The following is a 21,324-nucleotide window of genomic DNA, read 5'->3' on the forward strand; positions in this document are numbered from 1 at the left end:
CAGAGGTCAGATTATTCGCGCAATCAGAATGACCTCTACATTTACCGAGATGTTGGATGAGGTTTCATACATCATTACCCTATTCAGTGAAAGGGGTTATGATGTTAGGAGCATGAACAAAACAACTACGAGCATTGTTCAAGAATGGGGCAAGAAATACACATTCTTATTAGGCGAATATTATCATCATACTAATAGGACAGATGTGGTACAGCACACATATAAACAAAATACTTCTAATTTTGGAAGAGCATGCATTTTAGAGTATGGTCCATACGTAGGCAAGTTTAAAAAGATTATGATTAATTGTTGGAACATCATTTTGGCGGACCAGCATCTTGTCCACATTCTGGGCACCCAGCCGATATTCGTTTATAAGATGGGGCAGAATATCAAAAAGTTATTGGAAAGACAAATTGACTATAAGCCATCAAGCAATACACATACCACTAGATGTGGCAGGTGTAATCAATGTTACACAATTTTGGAGGAAGAAAATATTGTTTTGGACAATTTAAGCAAGACTATTATTAGATTTAAACAAGGGAACTGTAATACTAGATGGGTAATATACCTGGCCAAATGCGTAGCATGTTCTGGATTTTATATTAGTAAAACAGAACAGAAATTCAACAAACGAATTTATGCACACTTATACAGTATCAGGACCAAAAATGAGAAGAATGCGCTTTATAAGCACATCAAAAAATATAGTGATGGCCATAAGTTTAAATTTGGTATTATTGATAGTGTTAATATTGATCCTAGAGGGGGCAACCCTAAAAGTTTGTTGTTTTACAAAGAAACCTGGTGGCAGTTATTTACGGATGACGCTAATGAACCAGGAATTAATGATTATATAAGTATCAAATATATGCTTTAATACATATATTTGTGTATAAAGTTTTATATATTTATCATACAGTTTTTACACAATTGTTACATCATAATGTTTTTATCATTATTCATGTTTATTGTACATGTTGTATGTAATCAGCACTGTCACTTTAAATTATGCTGGCTGACAATTTTGGCGCCAAAAAAGTTTATTTTAATTTGTGTTGGCGTACTGATATGTTTCAGTTTTGATGAAGCTCGCATTGTGCGAGTGAAAGCGCTTAACCAGTTTGGGATTATTAAAGTTTTATTCATTATTTTTTCGCATCCTTGCCTAGTTCCTTGAGCGTCTCAAGACACAGGGGTTCAGCGTTTTTTGTCATTTATCAGGTTGTGTTTCCACGCTGAAAAGGATTTCACCTATGCCAGATGGACAGACTGCTTTCCCTCATGTTCCATAGGAGGAGGAAGAGACGCCAAGCACTCCAGCCACCAGCAGACTTAGGTGACAGTGATGACAGTCCAGTGGGTGAGAACTTGATTCTCACTGTCTGCAAGCTTGACAGTCATGGACCTGGGTTGTTCCTTCGCTCACACTAACCATGGTGTCCCCCAAGCTTTTGTGCCCATCACCATCCCTGTCTCTTGTCTTCTTTGTCTTGTCCATTTGCAATTGCTTCCTCACTTACCCAACTTATCTGACCCAGACATGCCTATGTCCCTTACCCAACATTCCTCTCCCTCTAAAATAAAAAATAAATGGGCAGCTCTCCCACAAAAAAAAAAATTGGCCCATAAATAGGCTCTCCATTTCACACACATGTCTTCTTGACACACTTGATTCAGTCTAGTTGGTTATACAACATGATTGTGTTGTGGTCACCACTTTTTGTGGAGGGGATGGTCCAAATTCAGTTAATATTCTGCTGTTTCTTTCCTCCCTCCCTCCTGCACATTCCTGTACTGCTTTCCCTTTGTTCTACCCCCTGCTTGTGCCCCATTTCACCACTTTATTTTCTACCCCATTTTCACCTATTTAATCTGGTCATAAAATAGAAACACACATGACACACATAAGTAGCAGGAAAAAACAATAGACCTCCTTACTTTTTGGGATCCCTGTTTGTTTGGAGGTGTGCATTATGCACCAATGAGCAGCAATGGTGAGTGGTGGCAAACTGTTGCAGTTACCTATGCCCAATGCAGCTTAACCCCACTGCACTATGCCAACACACAGCAGCACATGAACTATAAATAATGCATGTCATTACATTATCAGTGTTTAATGAAAAGTATTTGAAAATATTAGATACCTATGAACCTCAGCACTGAAATAAATAGGACATGCTGGAGGGACAGATTCATAACCCAGAGGCTCCCTTCACTCTGGAATAAAATCCCAGTCCAGGTAAGGCAGAGTCCCTCATTGACTCTCTTCAAGAGGAATCTTGATGTGTGGATGGGAGATCGTAGGTTTACCCCAGGTATCACCTCTGTGTCACTGTTAGACAGAGGCACAGTATACTAACCTCGAAAAAGGGCATAGCAAAATTTATTTAAAATGGGTGGCGAAAGCCAAACACACTCTGGCTAGGCTTATAAATGCCCTAGGGCAGATAGCCTAGTATGAACCTATGAACCTATATATCTAGATTCGAACCCAGTATCATCTGGGCTCAAAAACAAATGTGTAAATGAATTTACATCTATTGCCATAGAGTCACTTAAGCAGCAGGTGTGTTTCATAGACTCAGTACTAACTTTCAGACTTTAGCAATGCAGCTCACATTTGCACACTACTTAGCTACGTGCAAACATGTATAGTATTAGAAATGTCTATCTCACATGTGTGAACAGTCTGTCAACCACTGCGCAAACCTGCTGCTCGCCTCATTTTGGAAAAGTAAATTGTATTATGTATTACTGCTGTTTATTGTCCATTTCCTGTCTATGACATGAAATTACATGTGAAAACATTACAAACTGAAGGCCCTATCTAACAATATGTCACATATTTACAATACATCTATGTGTTGCCTCCCCCCAAACACTGCAACCCTGGTATCTCAGTACTCTTTCCACATATATATCACCTACATTACAGAAATTAATATCCAAAATTGTGTGATATGCAATGCACATCAAGCTTGAAACACACAGAACTAGAACAATTAACATAAGCCTAAAAAGACTTATCTGCAAGGCTAGTAAATGAATCAGCATGGACCTTATCTACAGGGACATAGTTGACCTTCAACATGCTTGACTTGACCCATGTTGGTTTTGTCAAGGGTAGATATTGCTTATTAAAACTAATGGACTTCTTTGATACTGAGCCCAAAGGCCTGGATAAAGGATAACAGGACATACTGCCTATGATGAGTTACCCAAGGCCTTTGACACTATCCCCCATTCATGCATCATAGAGAAAATCGCCCATCTGGGAATTAATACATACATTACTAGAGGGATAGCCAACTGGCTCACAGACAGAACACACACTGTCAAAGATGGGGACTGCACCTCCACCACTAGACCACTTACCAGTGGAATACCAGTAGGATCTGTGCTGGGCCCTCAACTGTTTGGAAACTATTTCTCTGAAGTCTAGGCAAAAGTATATGGCTTGTGGTTTACCATGTTTGCACATAACTGTTATCTGGATGCAGTCATATACAGTCCCCCAATGATGGTAACATATTACAGAAGGGCTGACACAGACAAATGATTGGTGCCAAACACATGGACAGAACCTTAAAGTAAACAATGTCTCATTGTACCCCTTCTAATTTTGATATACATAGCACCCCTCTAAGCTCAAACACAGTGTTAAGAGATTTGGAAACACATGTTGATAGCAATCTACCACTGTACGTCCATAGTAGTAGGACACACATTCTACATTGTGGGCCTCATAAATAAGGCCATCACATCCAAGACCAGTTAGGTCATAGCTCTGCTCTACTCTACCCTTATCAGACCACTAATAGAGTATAATGCTCCCTTCTGTCTGCACCTTACCAGACACCTGCAACAACTAGAGAAAACACAGAGGTTTGTGAGTGGGAGAATCCAGGGCCTCTAAAACATGACATACATGGAAAGACTGAAAGAGCTGTCTCTGTACTCAGTATCATGCAGGCTGTGAGAGGTGACCTATGACTAGCCTACAAAGCAATCTCAGACCCTGCCCTATTGTAAATGCTGGAATATGCAAATCAAATGGGACAAGAATAACTTGCTCTAGGGATCTTAACCTAGCCTGTGACATAAACAGAACATGCTGGGGAGACAGATATATCTCCCAGTGATTGACACTCCTCTGTAATAGGCTTCCACTGCATGTGAAGCAGTGCTCCTCAATGAACCTATTCAACTGCAACCTTGACAACTGGATGGGTGATTGTAAAGTCACCTCTGGGGTGGCAGCTATGTCCCTCATGGACAGTGCTGCCCACAAAATCATTTCAAACCCACAGCTGATGGACATGCTACACTTAAAGAAATCCCAATCCCTCAGAGCCACACACTCCAGGGATCTAAACCTTGTCATCACAATAAAAAAAACATGCTGGAGGGATAGGTTTCTGATCCAGAGACTCCCCAGACTCTGGAATAGATTGCCCATACATGTCAAGCAGAGTGCCTCTTTGGCCCTCTTCAAAAGGAACCTTGATGACTGGATGGGAGAAAGGAAATTCACCCTGGGGGTCACGTCAGTCACCCTGCTAGACAGGGGTCCAGGGAAGTAAATAGTGTGGGAAGAAATAGCCAGTGAATTGTTATGGCTAGGCTTGTATAGGCCCTAGGGCTGATAGCCTAGTACCAACCTATGAACCTATAAACCTATGAACTAACAATGACCTTCTAACTAGGCTTAATAAGGGTAGTTGTGTTTTTACGCAGCTGGGCTTGTAAACACCCTAGGGCCATTAGGCTAATACCATCCTATGACCCTATGAAGCTTTGAACCTATTCAGACTTCCCAACATCTTCTCAGAAACATGGCTTGCTGATGTCATCCACTATAAGTATTCCTGCACTCTTATAAAAGTCAAACTTGTGCTGTGGCACTAGCTTAAAGTACTAAGTTCTGTAGCTTGTGTACTTAGGTAGGGGTTCTGTTCTCACTGCAAACAACTGTGTGTGTGTGTGTGTGTGTGTGTGTGTGTGTGTGTGTGTGTGTGTGTGTGTGTGTGTGTGTGTGTGTGTGTGTGCTCTTGCTTGATATTACATAGAGCCTTTTACATCAGCATGTGGGACAGTGTTATTACTATATTCTCCTCAACAGACATTGCAGATGTCATCAGCTATAAAGTGTTGTCTGAGGCACTGCAAACGGGACTTCAGCTGTGGTGCTTGCCTTAAATACAGAGGTCTGTGGTCTGTGTACCTAGATAGGTAACGGTTCTATTCTCACTGCAGACAACTGTGTGTGTTCATGTTTGTACATTTGCTTGACATTACATATAGCTTTTTTAAATCAGCATGTGGGACACTGTTATTGCCATATTTTCCTCAACAGACACAGCTGATGTCATCAGCAATATCATATTTGTGGATATGCACAATTCCTACTAGGGCAGAGTCAGAAACTGGCCTGGAGGCCAGGCAGAAGGCACATCATCCTATACAATACAGATTACAGTGACATGGCTTTCAATCTATCCACATACATTATGGCATGGTTTGTAGGGCCCGTGTTTTCTTGATGAAAAACCCTGTGGTCTCTCCAGCTGCTGCATATGTCTGGTACGGTACATGCAAAAGAGAGCATTATACTCTATTAGTGTTCTGATGAGGTTTGAGTACAATGTTGTCATACAATCCAAACATCTGAATATGATGGCACGATATATGATGGGCATAACATAGGCTTTCAATGCCAGTGTGGACATTTGCTGGTTGAAGTTCAGATTGTTATCTACATGTGTTTCCAGTGCCTGTATTACTGAATTTCAATATAACAAGACTGTTGTCAATGCTGTAATTAACACGGATTTCCACCTTTCAGAAGGAACACATAAAGACACATTTCTGCATTTATTTGTAGATCGTGTGGATTTCACACCAATCATTTGTCTGTGTTAGCTCCTCCTGTAGTATGTTATCATCATTGGTGGACTCAGTAATTGCACCCAATATGCAAGAATCAGCAAATATTGTAAGCCAAAGGCCATATACTTTAACCTGAACTGTCAAGAAATACAGTTCAAACAGTAAAGGGTCAAGCAGAGATCCCTTGGGTTTGCAATGGTGACAGCTTTACTGGTACAGGTTGATTCACCAGCTTTCACATGATGTGTTCTGTTGGTGAGCCAACTGGTTACCCATCTAGTGATGTAAGGGTTACTCCCTAGCTGGGAGAGTTTCTCAATACCTACATGGAGGATTGTGTCAGAACCCTAGGCCAAATCACAATAGGCAGCATGCACTGTCATACCATCACCCAGGTGTATCACATGGAATCAATGGGATGTGGCAACATCACAGATCTCCTATGGTATGATTCAGCACATACACATTCCTGATACAGTTTAATACACACTTCAACACACCCTTCACATGGACTATGTTCCTATAGAAGGGTGTACATCAACAAGCATCCATCTGAGTTGGGGTGACAGCAGCTGATGCATGCATGAATAGACACATCCTCACTCTCCACAGCTGTGAGGGAGCCCAACATATCATCATGGACCTCTTCTAAATGGATATTAGTAATATCCTGGTTGTGTGCAACAGATCTGTGTGAGTTGTTAATGCTATATCATGTCTGTTACATCTGATAGATATCCTCAAAGAGGTCATCAAGGGCATGCATGATGATGGTATTATCATCTTCTGGAACTTGACCAGGTCAAGGCATTTGATACAAATCCACACTGTGGTATATCATATGTGGCCATAAACAGCTATAATACCAAATTGATAGACCAGTGTATCACATACGTGGCATCTGACTGTGTTGAAATATGTGAAGTGCTCTATATCTCAGGTCCAGTGATTAGGTCCATACATCAGGTTTATCTGCTAGGCCCTTTCCTGCCCATTATTTAACTAATGGACATCACAGATGACATACACATCCTGTGTTTATACAGCTGCCTGTAGGACTAAAGATTGTGAGAAATCATTGACTCCAACTGTGATATTAGCAAAATACAGACTGTATCAAGTTATCAACACATACCAAAGACTGCTTCCACAGCCATGAAAACACCTGCAATGGTAAAAAACATGGGGGGATTTGTTATGTCAGGAAAACAAACACACAATCCACATATAATGTGGACCTCACACACTATAATCAGATGAATAGGTATGTGACCCATGTCCTGGGGTAGATGTAAGTGGAACATCCACTAGCATGTGGTCACAGTGCTGACTACTCCCTTGTACATACCATAAGTACTGAGTATGTGAAGGACATCCATATCAGAGGCCATAATATCTCCATAGTTCCCAGACTTCATCTCACCAATAAAAGAGTGCAATGCACCCTTCTTCGTGTACCTCCCCTACACATCTTCCAGAGATGTGTAACTGAAGTGTACCACCTTTGTCACAGTGCACTGTCACACAACTTATTGGCCACTCCCAGGTATTCTTTTTGTGGCATATACATGACTGTCTGGAGGTGGAGACCACCAATCAAGTTGTTACACCAGATGCTTGTGTGCTACCTGTTCTGGTAATGCACACACTACATATATAGGTGTTTGATAATATTAATTGCATGGATATAATTTGTGACAGTGTGGATTGTGCCATATATATATATATATATATATATATATATATATATATATATATATATATATAACTACATATATAGGTGTTTGATAATATTAATTGCATGGATATAATTTGTGACAGTGTGGATTGTGCCATATATATATGCAATGTACACCAGTCAACTAGCCTGTATTGCTCATAATGTCGCATACAGGTATAGCAGTGTCTCTCCTAACACCTCCAGCAGATATTACAGTATACAGTACCAGGACAGTGTGTGTGGCTACCCTCATAGTGTGTGGGTGTATCATAATAGTTGGTCAAGTGTGTTTCTGCAAAATCATTCTCTTACCACTCTAAATCACATGTTATGTCTGAGGCTTGGGATTACTGATGGTATTATTCTGATATTGTCCATGACTTTGGTTGGTTCTTTTAATGCTTGCTATGAGCCTTTACTTGTGCCCCATTTGCTGGAGACCTCTTCTGAGATTACACTCATATTCAGGCAAATCAGTTTGCACAGCGTCACAATATGCACCCAACCCCAGTTGTATATCACCTCCCTGATAGATGTCCTCTGCATTGTTTATCTCACACTGACATCCTCCTCATTGTTATGTCACCTTGTGTGACAGTCACATAATACACATTTTCACTGTTCAGTCCCTACTGCACCTTATGAGATTGGTGTTGCTACTACAACCATCTTCCGTTGACATGCCCTCATCTGCTGTACATTAGGTTATTTCACCTGTCCTCTTTCCCTGTGTTCATTCCTATAATTCATCTGTGTTCCTCTATCCAATACACACACTTCCCCCAAGTGTTTATTTTACATGGCAGTCCATGTACCATTATAGATCATTTACACAGCTTTGATACAGAATGTCAGGAATGGGATATCACTATACTCTGCACTGTAGATATACAGTCCTATACTGTGTTTGGACCATATACTTTGCATTCATGCCTCTCAACTGTCTAGATATCCACAGGATGTCCAGATGTGTTCCTTATCAAATTTGTGGCTTTCTGCCATATCACTGAGATGATCTCAGCAATGATGTGACTCAATATTACATACATTTGAGTTCATACCTCTCAACTGTCCAGATTTTTGCAAAATGTCAAGACTTTCACCTCATATTTCTGATCTTTTCTTCATAACATTTTGGTTTTCTGGCAAATCACTGGCATGTCATTGCAAATTGAAGTCAGAAAATAATGATAGACATTTTGAGTTTCACACGTCATGCTCTTCAGAAAATTCATGCTAATGTAAAGTCTATTATTTTATCAACTTTCTATGTTCTAAGAGCAATATTTAAATATGTTCCTATTTTTGGGCCTTTTCCCTCCATTATTTATGGCTTTGTTCGGATTTCTTGCTCTAAGAGGTTGAGAAGTATGTTTGCATTTCATACTTCAAAGCTTTCATAAAGTGCACTTCTACCACATTTCTATAAGGCATGTATGTTAACTATGTCCCTATTTCTGAGTCACTGTTCCTGCATTAGGTTGGCCTTTGTGCAGATGTATTGAACTAAGAGACTGACAGCTATCTGTGAAGTCCTGATGATCATTGTGGCATTCCTTGCAAAACCAGAGACCATAAGTGCTCTACTTTAAATGGAATTGCTATCTGTGTTCGCTTACATGGTTTCCTGGCCGACAACACTGTTGCCAGCCATGAAACCTTGCATAGATGCGGTGTGCGGTTTGAATATGTATTGCGAGGTGGTGCACTCTGCTGCTCACCATGCACCACTGCGCACACATGTAAATTCCGTGTAGGCATCACGCGCAAACTACACAAAGTTTATTAAATCCCGCGGATTGTTTAAATTCCTAAAGAAGTTATTGTTTCATGTCAAGTTTTACCACCATTGATATGCAGTGATCATGGTTTATAAAGGTTAATTTGTTGCTAGATACTCCTTCCAAACCTAAATTTAATCCAATGTACAGAAGATTAATAAAGATTATATGGAAGTAAAACAGTCATTACATAAAACTATTTGATGCATTCAGTGGAAAACTGTTGTAGGGATGTGGAAAGATTTGAAAGAGAAATTGATTGAATGCAAAAAATCAAAAAATGTTTAACATCAGGGTCTAGGCACACAACATCAAATGGATATATTTCCATAAGAAAATGATACTTGATTAAGATGAGAGACAAAAAAATATATAAGAAATGGAAAAGAGGTCAAACTACAACTTTGAAATAAACATGCTTGACAGACAAATTAAACATAGTGTGAGACAAGATCAAGAAAAAAAATTGAATAAAATGTAAATAAAGATATTATGCATAGTAGGAAAAGATTTCATAGCTGCATAAGATGTGGTAGGAGTAAAGGCATACAAATTGATAAACTATAGATTCTAAAATGTATTCTCAGACACAGCAGATTATAGATATATTTACAAAATGTTATGCAAAGTGGTTTGGCTCCACAAATGAAGTGAGAAATTGTCTTAGTGACAGTCAGGAAACCTCAGATATTGAAATCAAATTAGATTATATTGAAAAAAGATCTACACAAACTGGATCCAATTAAAGCATACAGAGGAGATGGAATTAGAAATAATGACCTGAGAATACCGGCATGAACTTACATTACCATTACATTTGTTATTTACTAGGACATATAAATATGGGGCAATACCTCATGATTAATGATCTGCCCTTGTTAAACTTGTCTTTAAGGGAAAGGGAAGTTTGACAAACTCAAAGGCATACAGACCCATAAGTTTACTTTCAGTTGTGGAAAAATAAGGGAGAAGGTTATGTTGGATAAATTATTGTCAGAATTGGAAATGTTGAGTCTCAAAAGTGTATATCAGCTTTCATATTTTGACAATAATTCTATTACCACCTGTAACATGATGTTCTCTAACAATAAGATAACTTATGAATTAAAAATCTGCTGTGCTGTAATTTATTTAGATTTAACTTCAGCATTTGATAGTATCATACACAAAACACTGATCAGTAAATTAGAATAGCTGGGTTTTGATGTACTCTTGATAAAATGGATAGCTGCATGGCTTACAAACAGGACATGGCAAGTATCATACAGCAATTGGACAGGTGAAATTCATGGTTTTGAATGATTTTCTTGGGACTTAGGATCCTGTAGCACATAATGATTTGATAGTTGATCCTATTTAGTGTGATTTGAATCTCTATAAGCACTTACGGGTTTCTAGATTTCTGTCCTGAGGTAATGGGGTCTCTTAGAAATATTGATAAGCCCATCACCATTTCCACCAGGTCTAAACAAGTGGTCAGCATGAAATCCATGTACCAAGAGAGTGACCACTGGGCTCTTAAACCAGATTTCTATAAATATGTATACATGGATACACCCCAAATGCAACCCCTGAGTCTGTATGAAACTTATTAATTTTTAGAGATACATCTTGTAATACTATACAGGTCACTTGTTCTAAGTACTATACAGATCATTTACTCCTAGTACTATACAGATCACTTACTCCTAGTACTGTACAGATCATTTGTTCCTAGTACTATACAGATCACTTGTTCCTAGTACTATACAGGTCACTTACTCCTAGTACTATACAGATCACTTGTTCCTAGTACTATACAGGTCATTTACTCCTAGTACTATACAGATCACTTACTCCTAGTACTATACAGATCACTTACTCCTAGTACTATACAGATCATTTGCTCCTAGTACTATACAGATCACTTGTTCCTAGTACTATACAGATCACTTACTCCTAGTACTATACAGATCATTTGCTCCTAGTACTATACAGATCACTGACTCCTAGTACTATACAGATCACTTACTCCTAGTACTATATAGATCACTTGTTCCTAGTACTATACAGATCATTTACTCCTAGTACTATACAGATCATTTTTTTCTAGTACTATACAGATCACTTACTCCTAGTACTATACAGATCAATTGTTCCTAGTACTATACAGATCACTTACTCCTAGTACTATACAGATCATTTGTTCCTAGTACTATACAGATCACTGACTCCTAGTACTATACAGGTCACTTACTCCTAGTACTATACAGATCATTTGTTCCTAGTACTATACAGATGACTTACTCCTAATACTATACATGTCACTTACTCCTATTACTATACAGATCATTTGTTCCTAGTACTATACAGATCACTTACTCCTAGTACTATACAGGTCACTTACTCCTAGTACTATGCAGATCACTTACTCCTAGTACTATACAGATCATTTGTTCCTAGTACTATACAGATCACTTACTCCTAGTACTATACAGATCATTTGTTTCTAGTGCTATACAGATCATTTACTCCTAGTATTATACAGGTCACTTACTCCTAGTACTATACAGATCACTTACTCCTAGTACTATACAGATCACTTACTCCTAGTACTAGACAGATCATTTACTCCTGTACTATACAGGTCACTTACTCCTAGTACTATACAGATCATTTGTTCCTAGTACTAGACAGATCATTTACTCCTGTACTATACAGGTCACTTACTCCTAGTACTATACAGATCATTTGTTCCTAGTACTATACTGATCATTTACTCCTGTACTATACAGATCACTTACTCCTAGTACTATACAGGTCACTTACTCCTAGTACTATACAGATCATTTGTTCCTAGTACTATACACATCATCTGTTCCTAGTACTATACAGATCATTTACTAAAACTCCGGTGGTGGTGCTGCAGTAGCATTGTCACCTCACAGTAAGACGCTGTCCAGTTCGATTCTCAGCTAGAGCATCTTCTGCATGGAGACATGTGTGAATGGGCGTACCTTCATTGAAGTGCATCAGGGCTGGTAACTCGGCATGTAAAAATCAACTACCAATCATTAGCGGACCAGAGTTCCGCTGTGGCGACCCCTAACCAGGAAAAGCCGAAAGACACAACAACTATACAGATCATTTACTCCTAGTACTATACAGATCACTTACTCCTAGTACTATACAGATCATTTGTTCCTAGTACTATACAGATCACTTACTCATAGTACTATACAGATCATTTGTTCCTAGTACTATACAGATCACTTACTCCTAGTACTATACAGATCACTTACTCCTAGTACTATACAGATCATTTGTTCCTAGTACTATACAGATCACTTACTCCTAGTAAAATACAGGTCACTTACTCCTAGTACTATACAGATCACTTACTCCTAGTACTATACAGATCATTTGTTCCTAGTACTGTACAGATCACTTACTCCTAGTACTATACAGATCACTTACTCCTAGTACTATACAGGTCATTTGTTCCTAGCACTATACAGATCACTTACTCCTAGTACTATACAGATCACTTACTCCTAGTACTATACAGATCATTTACTCCTAGTACTATACAGATCATTTGTTCCTAGTACTATACAGATCACTTACTCCTAGTACTATACAGATCATTTGTTCCTAGTACTATACAGGTCATTTGTTCCTAGTACTATACAGGTCACTTACTCCTAGTATTATGCAGGTCACATGTTCCTATTACTATACAGGTCACACGTTCCTAGTACTATCCAGGTCACTTGTTCCTAGTACTATACAGGTCACATGTTCCTATTAATATACAGGTCACATGTTCCTAGTACTATCCAGGTCACTTGTTCCTAATACTATACAGGTCACATGTTCCTAGTACTATACAGGTCACATGTTCCTAGTACTGTACAGGTTGGTTCCACTTCATAATCTCGACATACTGAAATCTCGAATTTCAGTATTTCAAAACTATAAAGCCGAACCATTTACAATCCCGAAAGCCACAATCACAATTCACACAATCACAAACATACATGCACCATACATCACATAACACACACACCATTCTTCCCACAACACACAAACCACACAACCCTACACTACATGTAAGCAAGGGGGCAACCCCCATGTGGGGGGCGGTGCTGCCACCCCACACACACACATACACCCTACTTATATATATACTAACTCCGAGATCGCACATAATGAAAAAAAAAAAACAATCACACGACGGCATTCTACACTTGCGCACACGCACACACACACACACAAATACACATCATACATACACAAACACCAACAAATCCAACACTCATACTTACACCTCTCTACCCTTACCCACACCGTACAAAAACACATGCATACACTCACTCACCTTCAATTCCAGACATTATACCAGCCAAAAACTTCACATAACGTACATTTGAGATATTCAAATTTGCTCTTATGCACTTTCAGCATTCTGCAGTTTCAGCTTCATGGTCTCGAAATGCTGAAATTCGAGATTTCAACAATTTGAGATTATGAAGTGAAACCACAGGTCACACATTCCTAGTATTATACAGGTCACTAACTCCTAGTACTATCCAGGTCACATGTTCCTAGTTCTATCCAGGTCATTTGCACATACTACAGAACAGTTGCCACATGCTAAGCGCAGTAAATTCAAGTTTATACCACAGAACAAACACTCAGCACTAACAGTGAACTGCTAACATCACTAAGATAAATTTTAGCGTCAGAGATCCCAGGTGTTGAACGCAACAGCTAAGGTTATTTACCACAAGATCACCAATCCTTAAGACCGATCTGTTAATTTTACATGGATAATTTGTAGAGTCACAGCTGTCTGCACAACTTGGGTTACTTGAACATAACACAGTCACTGGGCACTGGCCACAGTTGTAAAAGCACAGTGGTCACTCAGCAATTGCACTAAACAGGACAGTAGTGCAGCCATCAGAGCAGTTTCTAGGCCCTAGTCTTAATAATACAGACAATAGACTGTAGACAGGAGAATTACATCAAAAGTTCAGTTTAACCCAGTACTTTGCTGTTCTCACAGTAACAGTCAGTAGGACAAATGCAGTGCACTACATAGTGCGATATGCATGAGAGAAATATTAAGAATGATGAATAGTAGTGATTCGCCTCTTGTTACTATTAGTGCTGGCCTTACCCAGCTACACATAACTAGGAATTATTTATTTATTATTAGTTTTCATTTCTTCTCCAGGATAGAACATTGATCTCCGTAGACGTTATTCAGACTCAGTCCGAGAGCAGTCTGGTTAAGTGACTTGTTCAGAGTCACACAGTTAAGCAGTGGAGGCTGAGAGAGTCAAACCTTGGACCACTAGACCACAGGAAACAGCTTCTTAATCCTGTAAGCCAGTTGCTCCTTCTCTCACCAGAAGCTAAACAGTAGCACTAATCCCAGGCTGGTTCTTAAGAAGCAGGTGACAGGCAATTTGGTGGTCGGCAGTCCTGATCCTGATGTTGAATGGGTCTGTAGGCCTTTTGTAGATTCTCCTGGTAACTGTACTGGGTAGCAGACTCTGCAGGTCAGCATAAAGGAAATCCAGCTACATAACAGTCCAAAATATTGACTGAAGAGATTCCCACAGAAATGGTAATCATCAAAAGAAATAAGGAGGGCAGGAAAAAGTGGGAGTTAGAAAAGACAGACCAGGCTAGGAAGGAATACTGGCTGGCCAACAAAGAAGCTAAGAAAGGAGTTGAAATAGCAAAGAACAAGGCAACAGAGGCACTCCACCAGCTTCTGGAAAGTAAGCCAGTAGATGGCACAAAAACTATATCAGATTGCTAGGCAAAGACAGAAAGATAAAGAAGATAGTCAGACTCTCTTCATAATGGATGCCAACAACCTGCTTACCAGTCCACAGGACATCAAAGGCAGAGTTAAGGAGTACTTCCAACAGCTTCTGAATGAAGAAAACCCCATAGAAGCTGTACCACCCCAGACACAGGCTACAATGAGAGAAGAGAAGAGCCCACCAAAGAAGAAGTAAGAACAGCACTAAGGAAAATGAAGTCAGGGAAACCAGCAGGCTCAGATGAGGTCACAGCAGGTATGATAAAGATGCTGGGTGAGATGGGGAGAAATGGTTCTTGATACTACTCATAGCAGTGTGGAGAGGAAGGTGTATCCCACATGACTGGAGAATGAGCATACTAGTGCGAGTGTTCAAAACAAAGGGGACATTCACAACTGTGGGCGGTCCAGAGGTATCAAACTCCTGTCACATTGCAAGAAAAGTCTGGAGAGGGTGATTAATAAATGAGTATGCAAAGCAGTAGAAAGTAAGATGGATGATAAACAATTCAGATTTAGATCAGGATGCAGCAAAAATGACCCATTGTTTGCAGTGAGACAGATAGTTGAGAACAAGCTACAGATGAGGGAAGAGTCCAATTGGGCATTCCTAGACTTAAAGAAAGCATATGATTAGCACCCAAGAAAGATGATTTGGGCAGTCTTATAGTGGTTCAAAGTCCCAGAAACATTGGTAGAATTAATGCATGCTATGCACAAGGACCCAATGACTCAAGTATGAACAGTGTCTGGTCTCACATAGGGGTTTCCAGTGGGAGTGGGTGTGCACCAGGGTTCAGATCTCACCCCACTGCTGTACATTCTGGTGATGGACTACATTAGCAAACAGGTCAGACAGAATAGATCAACAAAGTTGTTGTATGCAAATAATGTGGCATTACAGGCAGGGTCTGAGCAAGAACATCAGCAAAGGATAAGGGAATGGAATGCAAAACTGAAGACACATGGAATGAAACTGCGTACAGATAAGACAGTTGTAATGGCAGTAAATGGGGAAATCAGAAGAAGCTGAGAACTGAGATATAAGGGAACAAGTATATGGAAGGGGTTGTTGAGGAGAACAGAAGTCTGAATGAGGAGGCCAAAGGTAGATTTAGAGGGGCTGCAGCCAACTAGCACAGAGTGTCAGGTGTACTGTATGACAGAAGAATGCCATAGAAGCTGAAAAGTAAGGAGTACAAAACAGTTGTGTGACCAGTATGACTGTATGGTATGTAAACCTGGATAGTAAATGCAGAGAGACTGAGGAAGCTAGAGGTGATGGGATGAAGTGCCTGAGATGGGCAGTAGGATGAATACTGAGGGACAGAAGAAGAAATGAGGACATCAGAGCAGAAGCCAATGTAGCTCCACTTGCAGAAAAGATCAAAGAGAACAGATTACAGTGGCTCGGACACATGCAGAAAAGCAGAAGACAATCTGGTGAAGATTTGGGACAGACAGGAAGAAGGCATGAGAAAACAAGGGTGTCCAGCAAAGAGGTGGATGGATTGTGTGACAGAAAATTTGCTACAGTCAGGCATGAGTGTCGCAGAAGGCAGGAGTGTGGCACTAAATAGTGAGATGGTGACAGCTGACTCAACACTCTGACCCCATGTAGAAAATGGAGAAAAATTGGGTTGTTGATGATGATGATGCCTGGAACTAGACTACGATGAAGATTTCAATAGTTCATTGAAGATAAATAGAAGTCCTTACAAGGCCTGCAGCTGGGATATGGATGTAAACAGCATGTTTTGCTGGTGGGGCTGTATGAAACTTAATTGTATATTGATGGCAAGCAAGGTACTGTTTTTCTTTTTGTTTGTTTGTTTGAAAGAGTCAAAACTAAGTGAGCTGTAATGCCAGTTGCTTTAATGGGGATTTACACAATACCACTGATTTTTTATATAAAAGTTCAGCATCCAGGGTCTTTCAGACTTGCAGTATATATCTATGGTTCCCCTTCACAAGATCAAATGGATGGAAGCTCGAAATTCATAATCTCAAGACCAGAATCTCGAAATTCCATTCACTCAAAATTGTGAATGGGAGCCTTAGGTTTAAAAAAATAAAAAGTTAACTTACCTTATTGCAGGGGGCCAGGTCCCCCTGTACCCTAGCAGTTTAAATGTGAATGTTCCGTGACCGCACTATAGCGGAGGAATGGAAAATCTTCCGTTTTCCGCTTATGCGTATAGCGCGGAATGGGAGATTTCCCTTTCCTTCACTATAGTGCAATCTCAGGGTAGGTATATTTAAGTAGGGGGTGGGGGGCATGCAGAGCCCCTGCAAAAACATTTGAAAGGTGTTAAATTTTTTTTTTGTCCCTTTCATATGTTCGAGTTTCTCTAAATTCGAGATTCTGGTTTCGAGTTTATGACTTTCCAGTTTAGAGAAATTTGATCATATGAAGGGGAACCATATATATGTATATATGTGTATATATATATATATATATATATATATATATATATATATATATATATATATATATATATATATATATGTGTGTGTGTGTGTGTGTGTGTGTGGATATATATATAAATATATATATATATATATATATATATATATATATATATATATACAGAGAGAGAGAGGTATATTATATGAGTGTATATCAAAGCTTTGAATGCTTGTCAAATACTCAAAACTGTTCAAATCACATAGATTTAAAAACACAATACATTGAATCACATACATTTGAACAAAAACAAACCCCAGGATTTACTAATCTTCCGTGTAAGACTAGATTAGTCTTACACAGAAACGCCAGTCTAAGAGTATGACGGCAGCGCGCCATGCATATTAATGAGGGCGTGCTGCCTCAACTCTAAAGCTTACACGGAGTGTGGACGAGTGTAGGGGGCGTGTCAGACTGACGAGCAGTCCAAAAATCCACGCCCCTGCACTGACAAAACCCAAGAAATGTCGAGTTACATGAGCGAGTCCGCTCACATGTGTACAATGTAACACTACACTCCCCCATATGTTAAACCTCGTACAAATTTAAAAATTAAAAGAAAATTTAGATGCCCGTATTTGCGTGTGTTTTTGCGGGATTGCCCATTGCTTAGCTACAGTTAGCAGCTTCAACACCAAAAGAGGATAATAAGAAAAAATATGCAAATTAAGCAAAATAGTGATAGCGTAGTGATTAGAGCCTTCGCACTATGAGGAGGCATTCCCGGTTTGAGTCCCACTACTGCACGTTCCATTTTGTGTTGGAAATCTGTATACAAAAATATGTCCTGGCATTTATCATGTATAAGTTTTGTAAAAAGCATTCAAATATTATATGTAGTAGTGAACGATTTATATATATATATATATATATATATATTAAGATGAAATGGTTATGCATTCTGAGGCATGAGTAACTTATTTTAAGCAATATAAAGCACTGCGAAGCACATTTTAGCAGTATTTAGCATATTTAAAACCAATTGCTCATAGCTGAGCAGCATGTTAACAAGCGCAATGCATTTGCGCATAGCTGTGCACAGCTCTAACCAGTGCAACGTCGAGCAACGTTGGGCAACATCGAGCAAAGTTGGCTACACATGGCCACACCTCCTTTACTGTACCTTAACCATTCAGGTCTGGCCAGTAGGAAAATAAAAAGCAGTGACAGGGCTTGAACTCAGGATACTGTGCACTATAGTCACAGTACATAACCACTAAGCCATGACAGCATTTATAACCATGCACTTTCAACAGACACATATCTATCAAAGGAACTTTAAACATTGCTAACATCGGACCGTGTGATGCCTAATGCCCCAGTACTGAGTAAGTAGCCATTGTATTAAGTAGTTAAGAATTGCTATGCTTGTCTATACTATGGATAAGTATGTCTTAATATCACTGCATTTACTTCACAGCTGCAGGTGTCCGGGCTATGAATCAGCAAGGCCATGAAGATAGGTTGCAAAGGCTGTGTCCTCAGGCAGGTTAGTAATTATTCTGCATGTACTGTTATATAAAATAAATGAGAGAGCCTTCAAAAAGTGTTTTAACCCAATAAATAAGGTGTAGTAGTTCTTTAATAAAAGTATAATTCCTGGAGTGCGTCTGTGTCATTTTCTTTGATATGCTGTTGTATTGTTGCATTTTACAAATAGTACTGTTGTATTAAGCAGTGTAAACCCACACTTGGGTAGGCCCATATACCGTGGATGAAGTGAGTGCCAGTAGCTTTTATGCATATTTACAGCCCTCAACTGTTGGTTCATGCCCAGCATGTACAGGTTAATCTGGCACATGAGTAGGTTGGTATTTTGTTCCCCAGAAATGTCATTGTACTGCCAGAAATGTAGGGAGCTGTTAACATATAACTGATACTTTCGCCTGAACATATCTAGACAATTATATGAAAGTAGAGCTGTCAGTGTGCCATCTTAGCAGTAGTGTGTGTGAGCAACTCTCAAAATATGTAGCAGTAACATCTGCATCTTGGAGAGTTTGTATGTAAGATACAGCATATATATATATATATATATATATATATATATATATATATATATATATATATAAAATGATCTAGCAAAATCCAATTGCACACTATAAGGACATTGGGTAGTGTAATAATACATGTAAGGGACATACAACTGCAGTTAATAGGAATGTAGTGAAAACTGGAAGGATATATAAGTTTTTAATTGAGCTATCCTTTTCCACCCTACTGTATGTGCATAAAAATGCAATTCCACACCTCAATCAGTATGTCTAATCTCAAAACATTTGTTGGGACATATGTCCTATTGATTTATAAATAATTGCATTTATTTCTATGCAAGTGCTTTGTTAAAAATACCACAATATTGGTGGCCTGTTGCCATCAATTCAACCTGCATGCTGTTGTAATGTCCACTATTGTTCTATATATGCATGTGTTATGCTTGCTTTTCAACTGTTGAAAATCTGGTGTGTTGGGTTAATGGGAATACTTCTCCATGCGTTATAACTAATTGGGAATGCTGTTGACTGTTACTAACCCATACCTTTATTAAACCCTCCAAAACATAGTTTGTATGGGAAGGCCAGTCCCAGCGGACCCACCTGTCCCACCTCAGCTGGCCATGGCATCTGGCACCAGCAGGAGCGGTTCCCAGCCTGGGACCTCCTCCTCCATTGGCCCTGTGCCACCTTTGGGTGGAAGCACTGCAGGGGATGGGGCTCTGCCCCCCTGTGCAAGTGTGAGCGGAGGAGGGCCACCTATCACCCTTCAAATGGTCCAGGCTGTGATGCATAGAGATATTGAACATTCTGTTGCAGAACCTCTAAGCCAGCTTGAGGCACGAGTGGTGCAACTCTCGGGTCAGCCTGCCCCTCCTACACAGCCCCCAGCACAGCCATCCTTTGGGCTGTGAAGGTGCAGTGGTGACTGCTCATGGATGGGGACCTCAGTCCCACTGTTTCCATCTGTGGGCTCATAGGCTTGTGATTTCCAAACATCCCTCCCCGTCAAAGGTGTTCACCCACCACATGTCATATACCGCCCCTGTATGTGTCTTGTTTGTCTTGTCTGTTTACCTCCCCAACCTACCTCCCTAAATATACCTACTTCCCCTACCCCACATTCCAATCTCACCTGAAAAAAAAAGGGCAATCTGCTCCCAAAAAAACATTATGCCCCATACATAGCTGCCCATTTTGCACACATGTCCACTGGACACATGAAATGTATTTTAACTGGCATTACAACATACTTTGTTGTCCTCACCCCTCTCTCAGGGGTTGAAGGTTTCACATCTCATCCAAATTAATTCCATATGCACAGCTGTTGCTGTTAAAGAAATGGGCAGCTATGGACCTTCCCTACACCCGTCCTGCACATCCTGAGCTACTTTCCATACGGTCTTTCCCTCTTTGTGCCCCTTTTTCACCACTTTCCTATCTCCCCATTTTCTTTTCTTTCAAAGAAATGAGCGTGGGGATTAGCGGGAGTAAGCACCATTAAGCAGTAGTTAACTGGTTTGCGCAAGTGTGCGCTTGTTTGTGCTCAGCTAAGCATTGGTAAGCATCGTGCAAACCCATGCAAACCTGCTTACAACTGCTTAAAAGTGTCTTAGTCACTTTGTATGTGAAGGCCCTTGTTCTGC

This window comes from Protopterus annectens, chromosome 5.part1, assembly GCF_019279795.1.
Source record: "Protopterus annectens isolate FY-2018-M chromosome 5.part1, PAN1.0, whole genome shotgun sequence".
Lineage (NCBI taxonomy): Eukaryota > Metazoa > Chordata > Ceratodontiformes > Protopteridae > Protopterus > Protopterus annectens.